Genomic DNA, 11,097 nt, shown 5'->3' on the forward strand with positions numbered 1-11,097 from the left:
AAAAAAAAAAAAAAAAAAAAAAAAAAGAACTTACTCACTGAACAACGGTAGGGTTTCCACGGCTGTTCGAAAATCTGCTTAAGCCTTGAACGATGGTGAGTACAGAGTAGTTGAGAGGGGGCGGTAGCGTGGTGTGAAGAGAGAAAGAGGGAGACGAGTCGAATTCAAAAACCACCACATCAATCGTCAAGGTCGTTCAACAACCGAAGCCGTTGGATTGCTCGTCTCCACGCGTGGACCATCGGCGTGGTCGTTGGACGCTCTTTGGAGAGGAGCCGGGGATCCATTCAAGGGTTCTTCATCATAAGAGGGGAAAAAAAAAACATCGGCAGACTTTGAGTCCTATTAGCTTTTCTAAACTTCTTTTAGTCTAAAGTCATGTTGAACAAGTTAATGAATCTGATTTACTTCCTTTGGTTTCCAAAACAGGAGAAGACAATACCTGTCAATCATTAATTAATTCCAATCTAGGTAGGCATTTGGGCGAGTTTGACCAACTAGACTACCAATAATATCATCATCATCAGGAGCCATTATAAGGATAATTTTTCTGACCGAATCCCTAATCCCTACTTTACTCCTACTACTTCTTCATGACTTCATCAGCTATATATATATATATATATATATATATAGAGAGAGAGAGAGAGAGAGAGAGAGAGAGAGAGAGAGAGAGAGAGAGAGAGAGAGAGACGTATTTAGGCAAAATTGGACTAGTTCATTTTCCACTTTTTCAACAAACAGTGAGCTCCTGCGGTTCCCTTTCTTTTGTCCTTACACTGGCATCAAGGTTTTTTCCTATAACTCTCTGTCTCTCTCTCTCTCTCTCTCTCTCTCTCTCTCTCTCTCTATAGAAGAAACATGCAACTTTGTGGAGAAACGTCTCCGGCAGCTCATATTTATTTCTGAACAGATTAATGTGTTTCTCTAGGGTGCCCAGGGAGTAATCAAAGGCAGGCTTTACAGGTACGTTATAAGAAATCCTTTCATCTTCTGGTCTTCTTCTTCTTCTTCATTCAAAAGTGTATAAGGTTTCATATATAGAGAGAGCTTAATTTGGATTCTAATGAGTCTGGGATTCTTATTTTCTTTTGTACTGTTTAAATTAGGCTTCAAAGTTAAGCGATTCCATGGATTTCTATGCTGTTTTATATAATTTTTTTTTGGTAATAGTCTAGCTTATCCTTTGATCTCAAGTACTCCAAGATATAAAGAAAGGGAGTCGGTTTTATAGAGAGGCATATATATATTGGTAAGGTTGTTCCATTATGACTCTTCTCAGACCTCGCAATGGTAGGAACCTTTATAGTTTTGTCGCATGACAAGTTGGATGAGATTAAAATTTTATGAATAATTAAACCTTGATCAAGGTCTCTTAATTACCTATTCACATAACAAAAACACTATTAACTTTCCCTCTCCCCTTTCATGACATAGAGCTAACCCCTTCAGCCCTTCTAATATTACTTTTAGCCTTGTGAAAGGAAGACCCAAAAGGGTTTTGAGTCACTCTGAGAGAAGAGTACTCGAAGCTCATGGGTATGCCCACAGGAGAAGCCTTTTGCATGGAAAAAAATTAAACAGGTCTAATTTAAACTGTAAGGTGCAGTGGATTTTAGAATCTTTCACTGTGTTCTTCCAATCCATGTTTGTTTGGTCTAGTTAGAAAACTAAACCCCCACAAACAACAAATTAGAAAGAAAAAAAAAAATGCTTATATTATTTGCTTAACTCTATGTCAACCTATGAGCATAATTATATGTTAGTTGATCTTTTAAGCTATCTTTCATGGCGGCTGAATTTTCCCTGCCCTTCTTGGTACACTTCTTAGACAATTTATCAGTATTCATCATCATCAGGACATCATCACCAATGTCACAAAACATAAATTATCATTGAATATGTCTCACCATATATAAGTCAATATTTTATTTTTTATGAAAATATGCATAAATTTGGTTGACATTTTAATACAATTCTTATTTTAGTTTATCTAGAAGAGAAAAACTTTAAATTAATGACTTTAAGCTCTATCATAAACTTTCCATCTTTACAATGTAATTCAATTGTGGTCTAAATCTGGTGGTCATGTGATCTTCTTTGTCACCATCGAATTATGATTAAAATTTTGCATCAATCTAACATTGCCAAGTGTCATTTAGAGTTTGAAAAATGTTTCAAAAGTTTAAGTGAGGTGAACATGAGATTAACAATCTCTAGTGAAAAGCCATATAGAAAATCCCACATTTGAGACACATACATGTATGTTGAGGTAGATGACCAAATTGGACAAGTAGCATATAATAGATGTACACCAATTATCTTAAAATCAGACTACCCAAATCAATAATTCATGTCGCCAAAAAATGCTATTGGCCTAGCAGAGAAGAAATAAAAATCTTCTCTCTGAGGGTAAGTATATATAAATTATGGAAAAAGAACCCTACCAATCTGGTGTTGTCTACCACCAGACATAAGCGGGCGCAAAAATACCATGTTGCTCCCCCGCCCTCCCCTAGTCTTCCTCCGATAAAATATATACATAACACAAGCCATTTGATTTGATTTTGGTTCGATTTATTCAGTTTTGATTTCAAATTGACACCCTTGATGTAAATTTGGTAGATTGAAGAGTTGATAGTGGCAGAAGGCAGATAGATGGAGAAACCGGCAAACCAGGTTTTAAAACCATCGACCACATTCATCCGAGCAGATAAAACCAGCTTCCGTGAACTGGTTCAACGCTTAACCTGTCCACCCACAGATTGTGATCAGCAAACACCCACTGCACCTCCTACTAATGAAGGGGCAACTATGAAGGTCACAGGCGTCAAGAGACCCACATCCAGACTCCATGAGAGGCGGCAACACACAAAATCTAGGCTGGAGATAGTAAAACCAGGTTTATCTGTTCTACACACATCTCAAACCGGTTTTCATGAGTCCATGGACCGGTTTTTCTCTCCTTCCAACTCTGGTAGCTTTGCTTTCACTACAAGCCCTTTGGGTACTCCATCTAAAGCTTTATTAAACCTTTCCATCTCTGGTCAAGATGATGAAGAAGAAGAGAAAGCCATCAGAGAAAGAAGGTTTTATTTACATCCTTTCCTCCGGTCTAGACCGGGAAATGTTGAGCCGGAATTACTTCCTTTGTTTCCACTTACATCTCCTAATGCTGCCAATCAATTTTAAAATGTGGTGGTCTAATCTAATCTAGATAGATAGAACACCTATTTTAATGGTGTATGTATGTGTCAAATTTTGTAATCCATCTCGACCATATGGTTAACATATACGAAAAAGTTTTCCTTGATCATTGAAGGAAGTGTATTATTATTCTTTCCCTTGTTTATTTGAGGTCTGAAATGCCTTTCACTATTCCTTGGCACCATTCAAGCCCAATAATGATCATCGGTGAAGTAATTCCTCCTTCGTTTGGAAAGTTATTGTTGCTTTCGCGTGCACCTTTGCAAGGTGTTTGCAAAAGATGTCTTAAGCAATGTTCAGGTATACACAATCAAACAGGTAAACCAACCTAATGGATCAAAATCGAAAAAACCAATAGAATAAGAAATTTTTTGATGAAATTTAAATATTTTATATTGAAAAGGGAAAAAAGGTGAGCATGCTAGCAGGTTACTCAGGAATATATAAGGTATGCTAACATTTGCTGACTATTAGATGAAACATAAATGATCTCATCTGTTTGTACCCACTGTCTTACATAACTTGCCCACCACTGGCGCTCTACAGTACCTCTTCTTCCCCCTCTCCCTATCACTCTCCTTCTCCGGCTTCGGCTCCCACTTTCAGCTAAAAAAAAAAAAGTTCTCCAGCTCCGACTCCCTTCCACAAATTCGGTCAATCTTCATTTCTAACCCTCACTATTTCCTTTTTCTTCTCTATTTCCTTTTTCTTCTCTGCGTTCCATTTATCTATGGTTGAATCATTCAAGAAGATAAAAATCTATATCAACAATGGGGACGGGAAAGGCCCTGATCAAAGTTTGAAACCTGAAGAGTAACAAAGTACATCATCCATCGTATTCAATAAATCAAACCCCACTTTTCAGTTTATGACTTCATTGTTCAAATAACTAAAAGAAATGAAGAAAAAGAAAAAACCAATTTTATGACATAGCCAATCACCACCAATCGTATTTGCAGAGGCCTCAGGCCACACAGAGAAAGCTAATCATGGTCTTCCAAATGAAGAGGTTGGGTATCTCAATCAAACTTCTTTTTTCAGTTCATGACTTCATCAATACGAGCCATAGTCCCTTCTTTTCAGTGTGATTGTTTATTTAATAGTTTGAGTTTTCTTTCACTTTCTTTAGGAAAAACGAAAGAAAACCCCGTGGCCAAAGAACTACCCTGCAAATCAATGGAAGGAAGAATCTGTGTTGACTGCTTGAGAGACACACCAATTGCGAAATTCAAAATTTGTTTTCCTTTGTTGAGGCTGCAATTGTCCATCTCCTGTTAGGGCTTTTTTTTTTTTTTCTTTTTTTTGAGAAATATAAAGCTTTTATGGAGGGTAGTACTTCAGAGTTGTTGGAGGGGGCAACGAGGCAGGGGTGAAGCGGCAAAGGGGCAGCAGCAGGTATCAAGGCGAAGGGGCTGAGGGGAGCAGAAGCGCGAGCTAGAGAGAGAGATGTTGGTGTATGATGTCTTGTATTCCGTCGCAGTTTAATCCAGGGAGTACTGGTGCAGCACCTAAACAGCTAGGACGGCGGTCCCGCTAGCCGGTTAGCGGGCCGTGGGGGTTGCAAGGGGGGCAGGAGGCCCCCCTGCACAGCAGGGGGTATAGGGGGGCGCAGCCCCCCACTCGAATTTTTTTATTTGAGGGCAATTGTAGTTTAATCCGGATTAGGTTGGCAATTGTAATTTGATCCGGATTAGGGTTTTTTAGAATAGAAAGGTCCTATGGAGGTAGTACTTCAAGTTGTTGTGGGGGGGGGGGGGGGGGGGGGGGTGAAGCAGCAGGTATCGAGGCGAAGGGGCTGAAGGTAGCAGAAGTGATCAACAGCACGAGTTAGTACCAATGTTATCAATTCGGCCGAATAATTCATGACCGAATCCGAATTAAACCGAATCATTCGGTCCATTTAAATATTATTTAAAAAAAAACAATAAAAAATAATTTAAAAAAAAAACCCAATAAGCTTTTTTGACCGCTTTTTTGACCGAATCCTTAAATTAATCAATCGAATTATTCCGAATAATTCTCCGCCCGAATAATTCCCGAATCCGAATTTGCTAACTATGGTCAGTACAGGGGCAGGGGAGAGAGAAGGAGGAAAAGAGAAAAAGATGTAGCAATGGTAGATTGAATGTTTGAATTTTTTTCTCCCCATCCAACACGTTTATTTAAAATGATCAAATCCTACGATTAAAATTCTGCTAGCACGCAAGATTCCAAGGTGACCCACTAGCGTACCTATCCTTCTTCCATTAAAAGATAAGACAACCGATAATAAACCAATAAGGAACTTACAAGGGACAGTGAAGAGAAACTAACAAAGAATTGAAATCAGCCGGACTGATAGTGAACAATTGCAACTTCAATTTTATAGATCGACCAAAACGTCAATCTGAAATTGAACTGAACCGATGATGTATGCTAAAATCTGATCAAAACCAACCGAACCTGATATCAAACCAACAAAATAAAATTGAAATCAACTCAATCCAAACTAAACCAAACCCGATATCAATCAATAACAGCCACATAAGATAAGACCGAAACAAACCAAAACTGAACCAAAACCAAACTTTCCCTTATCGGGCAAGCTTAGGTTTCACCTATTCTTAACCCAAAACAGATTTAACCCGACCGAAATTGAACTGAACCGACCAATTAACAACACTATACCCAATATATTAATAGCATAGCTTGTTCAATGTGGACTTCCATCTTCTTTCTTGGTGAGTTAGGTGTTCTCTTTCTCTTATCAGGCTAATTCCATGTTAATATTATCCATGTATTTTCTTGGTAAGTTAGGTCTAGTATTTTTAAGAGTGATCCTAAGCCAATATTTGTGGTCTTCGTTTCCCTTATAAGTTACATCTTTTACTTTAATAAAGTGGAACCAATTTTACCTACTTTATAAGATCTCTCTTTCTCTCTCCTCTCCCCTTGCAATGAGATATATATATATATATATACACATTCTCTTGACCAAGGTATACATCTTGGACTACTAGGTCTAGTCTCAGTACTGGTTAACTACTCAATTCACACAAGATTGATGGATAAATCGGCACCCGTGACGATGTTCATTCAGACCGATACAACCAGATTCCGGGAGCTTGTTCAACGGTTAACCGGACAATCCCCAGGCAATGAAGGGGAAGCACCGAAGGTCACAGGATTCAAGAGGTCAATGTCCAAACTCCATGAAAGAAGGAAATACATGATCTCAAAGCTCAAGGTAGCTAAACCCGGTTTGCATAGCAAACCAGGTTCAACCATTCTCCAACATTCAATAGCTGGGTTTCATTCCCCTTGTGAGTCCATTAAATTCAGCTTCATTGCAAGCCCTTTGAGCACCCCATCAAAGGCTTTCTCAAACCTTTCCATCAAAGGAGAAGAAGAAGAAGAAGGGAAGTGGGTATTGTCTGAGATTGACAGAGAAGAAGAAGAGATAGCTATCAAAGAAAGAAGGTTTTACTTGCATTCTTCACCCAGGTGCAGACCGGGAAATGCTGAACCGGAATTACTTCACTTGTTTCCACTCATCTCTCCCAAAAATGTCTCGTGAATCTTAAAATTATAGTTGGGAAAGTCCATAGAGATTTTATGGCGGCGTTTGGTTATTATTGTTGTTGTTCTTCTCTTCTTCACTTTTAGTGTACTCAGTGTGTTCTTTAGGTATAGTTTTGATGAATGTATTTCAGAATTTTTGAAATCCTTAAATATGAATTATAGAATAAAGTTTTCCTACACTAGTGGCTGAATGATGGGATGGTCCAAATGTGATCCCTTCTCTTTTAGACTCTCTCCCAATAGTGGATTAGGTTCTCTGATCCACACAAAGAAAAGCCATGTGTAGTACTCTTCTCTCCCACCCTATTTTTTTTGTTCACGGTGGGCCACAGTGAATGGAAGGTGGGTTTAGGAACACTTCGTCTGAACTTAAAGGAAAATCTCTTTTCAAGTGTGATTTTGCATTCATCATCAATCCTGTTTGAATGGGCCACCCAGTCCAATCCAACCTGGCCTGACCCAATGTTTTTAAACCTGGCTTTAGATATATAGAGAGCTTGACTTTTACTTAACCCTAATATTTGCCACGTGGTAGCTTTTGGATTCCAAATTTTGTGAACATATTGTTATTGTCAGTTTAATCTCATGTGGTAAGAAAATGATTATCTAGTCAGGGTGAAATTGGTCACAAAATATGGAAGGTGGTATTGATGAGGACTAGTTAGGATTTTAAGCATGTATCCTGATCCTAATCCTAATCTGGAGTCAACTTGGTCGATACTCATGTTAATTGGTCAAGTTTGAGCAAAATGACCTTGTCCTGTTATAATCGAGTTATGGGATTCTTAGTCAATTCTGATATAGCTACAACAATAACAAACTCAAGCTTATTTCACCTAGATTGGATCAACAATATGAAAAAAAATAAATAAATAAATAAAGAAGAAAAAGATGATGAGTCACATCTAAAAAGGATCGAGAACATGAATTTTTACCCTCCAAAAAGGTCATTCAGAGATTTTTCCAATTCTAATTGACTAATCAGATTCAGGAGCTAAATATTACAAATTGACCGATTCTGTTCCAACCAAAATCTATTAGGAATTGGCAAAAATTGGATGAAATCTGCCCTAACCCTAGATTTTAGAAGGAATCAAGCCAAAAATTGGGATAAAGCCGATTCCAATATGAATTGACCGGTCAATCCGATTCTGATTCTTGAATTCATTAATAGAACACCTACTCTGGCTTAATTAATACACAGTACTTATCTTATTTTTGTCTCCTTTTACACTGAGATAGTGGGGATCCATCCGATTCTGATTCTTGAATTCATTAATAGAACACCTACTCTAGCTTAATACACAATACTAATCTTATTTTTGTCTCCATTTACACTGAGGTAGTGGGGATCCATTAGCTTTATTAACCGTATCCTCCCTACATCTACCTTTTTGACCAGGAGATCCGCAGCACACACATCTCGTGTGACTTACCTACTTAATTACCTACTTCTCCATATGTGGCAACACCCTCTCTCTCTTTCACACAAACCCAATCACTCACACATGCATACTACAAAGTTGGATCTCACAACCTCTTACGGTGAACCCTTTAAGCTAAAGTTGTCATCACTATATTAAGCGTACCTACTTCTCCATATGTGGCAACACCCTCTCTCTCTTTCACACAAACCCAATCACTCATACATGCATACTACAAAGTTGGATTTCACAACCTCTTATGGTGAACTCTTTAAACTGAAGTTGTCATCACTAGATTAGGCGAGTGTTTGATGGGAAATTGAACCTAAGATCGTGCATCTAATCCACATAATTTCCAGTTTGTCTTAACCATCTTGGCAATCCACAGGTGGGTACAAAATAAATAAAAAAAACACACACATACACACACAATGCATACGATAGGGTTCAATCCCACGACCTCCTCCCCTGGGTGCCAGCTCCACAAGCCAAAGCTACCATCATTAGGCTATCCTAATGTTCGTACTCTCAATATCATTCATTGTCTCTCTTATTGTATAAGATTGAAACTGCCCTTTTTATGCTTGTCCGAAGGTATCATGGTAAGTATTTGTCCTTCCATGGGGAAGAGAAACTCAATCTTATTTTGTAATATATATGTTTTTTTAATATACTATTTTTAAAATAATACATTTTTTTTTATCTCAAATTATGAACACAATTTTTTTTTGCATGGGTTTGAGTTAGAAAACAGTCTCTTTGTGAAACTGAATGACTAGGTACATTATGCCCTTTCCCAAACCTAATAACAGAAGCCTCATGAACTAGTACACCCTTTTTGATTTGCATAGAATCTCGGGAAACAATACAAAGGTATTTTTGAGCATGTAGGTAGCGTATATTTATGATCAATGAGCACAAAAATCCTCTGCAGGAAGGTAGTGAATGAAAGTGAACATCAGATGGTTAAAGTACATGTTAGAGAATCAAATCCTCTACAACTAACAATGAGTGGCAATGAGTATCTGACGATTGGGAGGGCCCTGACATGCATTCCAGCCGTCGATGCTTACTGCCACTCAGTTTCTCCCTACAAAAGATTCTTGTGTATATACCAAGACCCTTCCAACCATCGAATCCTCACTAATCCTCACTACTATTTACTATTAGCGAAGAGGATTTGAGTCCGACCAGTGGCTGTGTGGTGGCAAGTGCAGGATAAGTCTCTCATTGAATCACAAAGGAAGAGTGCTCTACCATCACAGGATTATCTGACGAGCCAACTATACGTGTTCATAAAATTGCCATTATAATTTATAAATTAATTCCACTCTTCGCCGCTTCCTTCACCAACACTTCAACTCACAGATCATCCTCTTCAAGATAACAATAAAGACAGTTGTAATTAAAAGGGAACAAAATCTCCATTTTTAATCAGTTTCCTCTGCTCTTTGATTCTGAATGTCCTGTGCCAGTTCCTTCAATCCGAACCCAACAACGTGTGAAGATTTTTAAATCAACAGAAATAGAACTGAAATTTTCATTGAAAACGGTTACCTCATAAACTAAGAAATGCTTGATTCAGATTCCTCTCACTGGAAAAGGAAACTAGAATAAAGGGGCTCTTTGGTTGATAAATTACAAATTTACAATCCAAGAAACCCTAATTTGGCTTCATGATTTGATCTCGAGGGAACCCAATAAGAAGGGTTTGCTTCCTCTTCATTATTTCCTATCACGAGAAGGGTTTCTATTGGAAATGCCGATCGCGAGGATTGGGTTGATCTCATGGTTCAACAGGAAGGTCGTGGATCCTGTTCGGCAAATTCTCCAAAGGTATAATGGGTCTTCTCCAACATCTTTTTCTTTTTTTTCTAGTTTTTTCATTTGGGTATTCGTTTCAAGTTTCTCAGTAGATATTCAAACCAACTCCTGTTTTTCTTTACACAGTGGTCGTTAATTTGTTTGAAAACTGAGCATTTAGCAATTCGATGTTTTTGGAATTCATTGGTATCGCTTAAAGAAGTTTGCTTTATTTCTTTTTGGATCGATTATATTTCTCTGTAGTTAATTAGTTTGAAAAGATGATAGTTTTGGGACTGAAGACCGTATAATCTTTGCTAAAGGGTAATCAGCTTCATGAATTTTCGTCTTCCCATTTTTGCAGGGGAGCAGAACCGAACCAACTAGCATTTTCGACGGCTCTTGGCTTCACTTTGGGAGTGTTCCCCATATGTGGTATGAGCATCTTTGTATTCTGGTTTTTAAACTCAATCCATCTAACAAGTTGAGAAATTATGATATTGGATACAAAACAAATGAAAAATGAATCAAAACACATTTATTCAGTGATATGATCAGATAAGCTCAGCAACTTACATTTTAAGAGTGCTGAAATTTGGTGGTTTGAAACCAGTGGTCATCTTAGTAGATCCAACAAAAAAAAAAAAAAATACTTTTTGAATTCAATAGTAGCATTAAATGCTACTCGAACAGTTGTTTGATACGCACACTCTTTTTTTTTTTTTCTACATATAATGATCACATACATATGTGTTATTCATTGTCACTAGACTACCCAAGTTTATACAAAACCCCATCAGAGCCAGGTCAGGCATTCCAGGGACTTTTTTTCTGGTATCATTAATTGAAACCCTGTTCGTCGTTCCTTTCCCCTACCGTATGAGTTCCGAGAAATGACATTTTTGGATGGATAATTTCAAGGAATTACATAATCCAGACACTGTTTACTGTTAAAGCTAAGTTGGTCAATCTGAATTGTGATTCTTCTGCTAAAGACTGTTATCTTCACTCTTGTGAAATGGAAAGAGCTTTGTAGAGGAGGGAGAGGGAAGGTTTGGATAAACAAAAGGCCTACAGACTATGGTAATAAAAATGAGACAGG

The 11,097-nt window shown here is 37.9% G+C and overlaps 1 long non-coding RNA gene across 1 annotated transcript in view; it reads left to right on the forward strand.

Moving 5' to 3' along the window:
• The window catches only part of LOC122067259, a 6,831-nt gene extending 3,479 nt beyond the window's left edge, over window positions 1-3,352 (forward strand). The window contains exons 3-4 of the long non-coding RNA XR_006136639.1: window positions 932-966; window positions 2,626-3,352. This is a non-coding gene — a long non-coding RNA (uncharacterized LOC122067259). The remainder of the gene's footprint in view (window positions 1-931; window positions 967-2,625) is intronic.
• Window positions 3,353-11,097: the final 7,745 nt, after the last annotated feature.

This window comes from Macadamia integrifolia, unplaced genomic scaffold, assembly GCF_013358625.1.
Source record: "Macadamia integrifolia cultivar HAES 741 unplaced genomic scaffold, SCU_Mint_v3 scaffold2792, whole genome shotgun sequence".
Taxonomy (NCBI): Eukaryota; Viridiplantae; Streptophyta; class Magnoliopsida; order Proteales; family Proteaceae; genus Macadamia; species Macadamia integrifolia.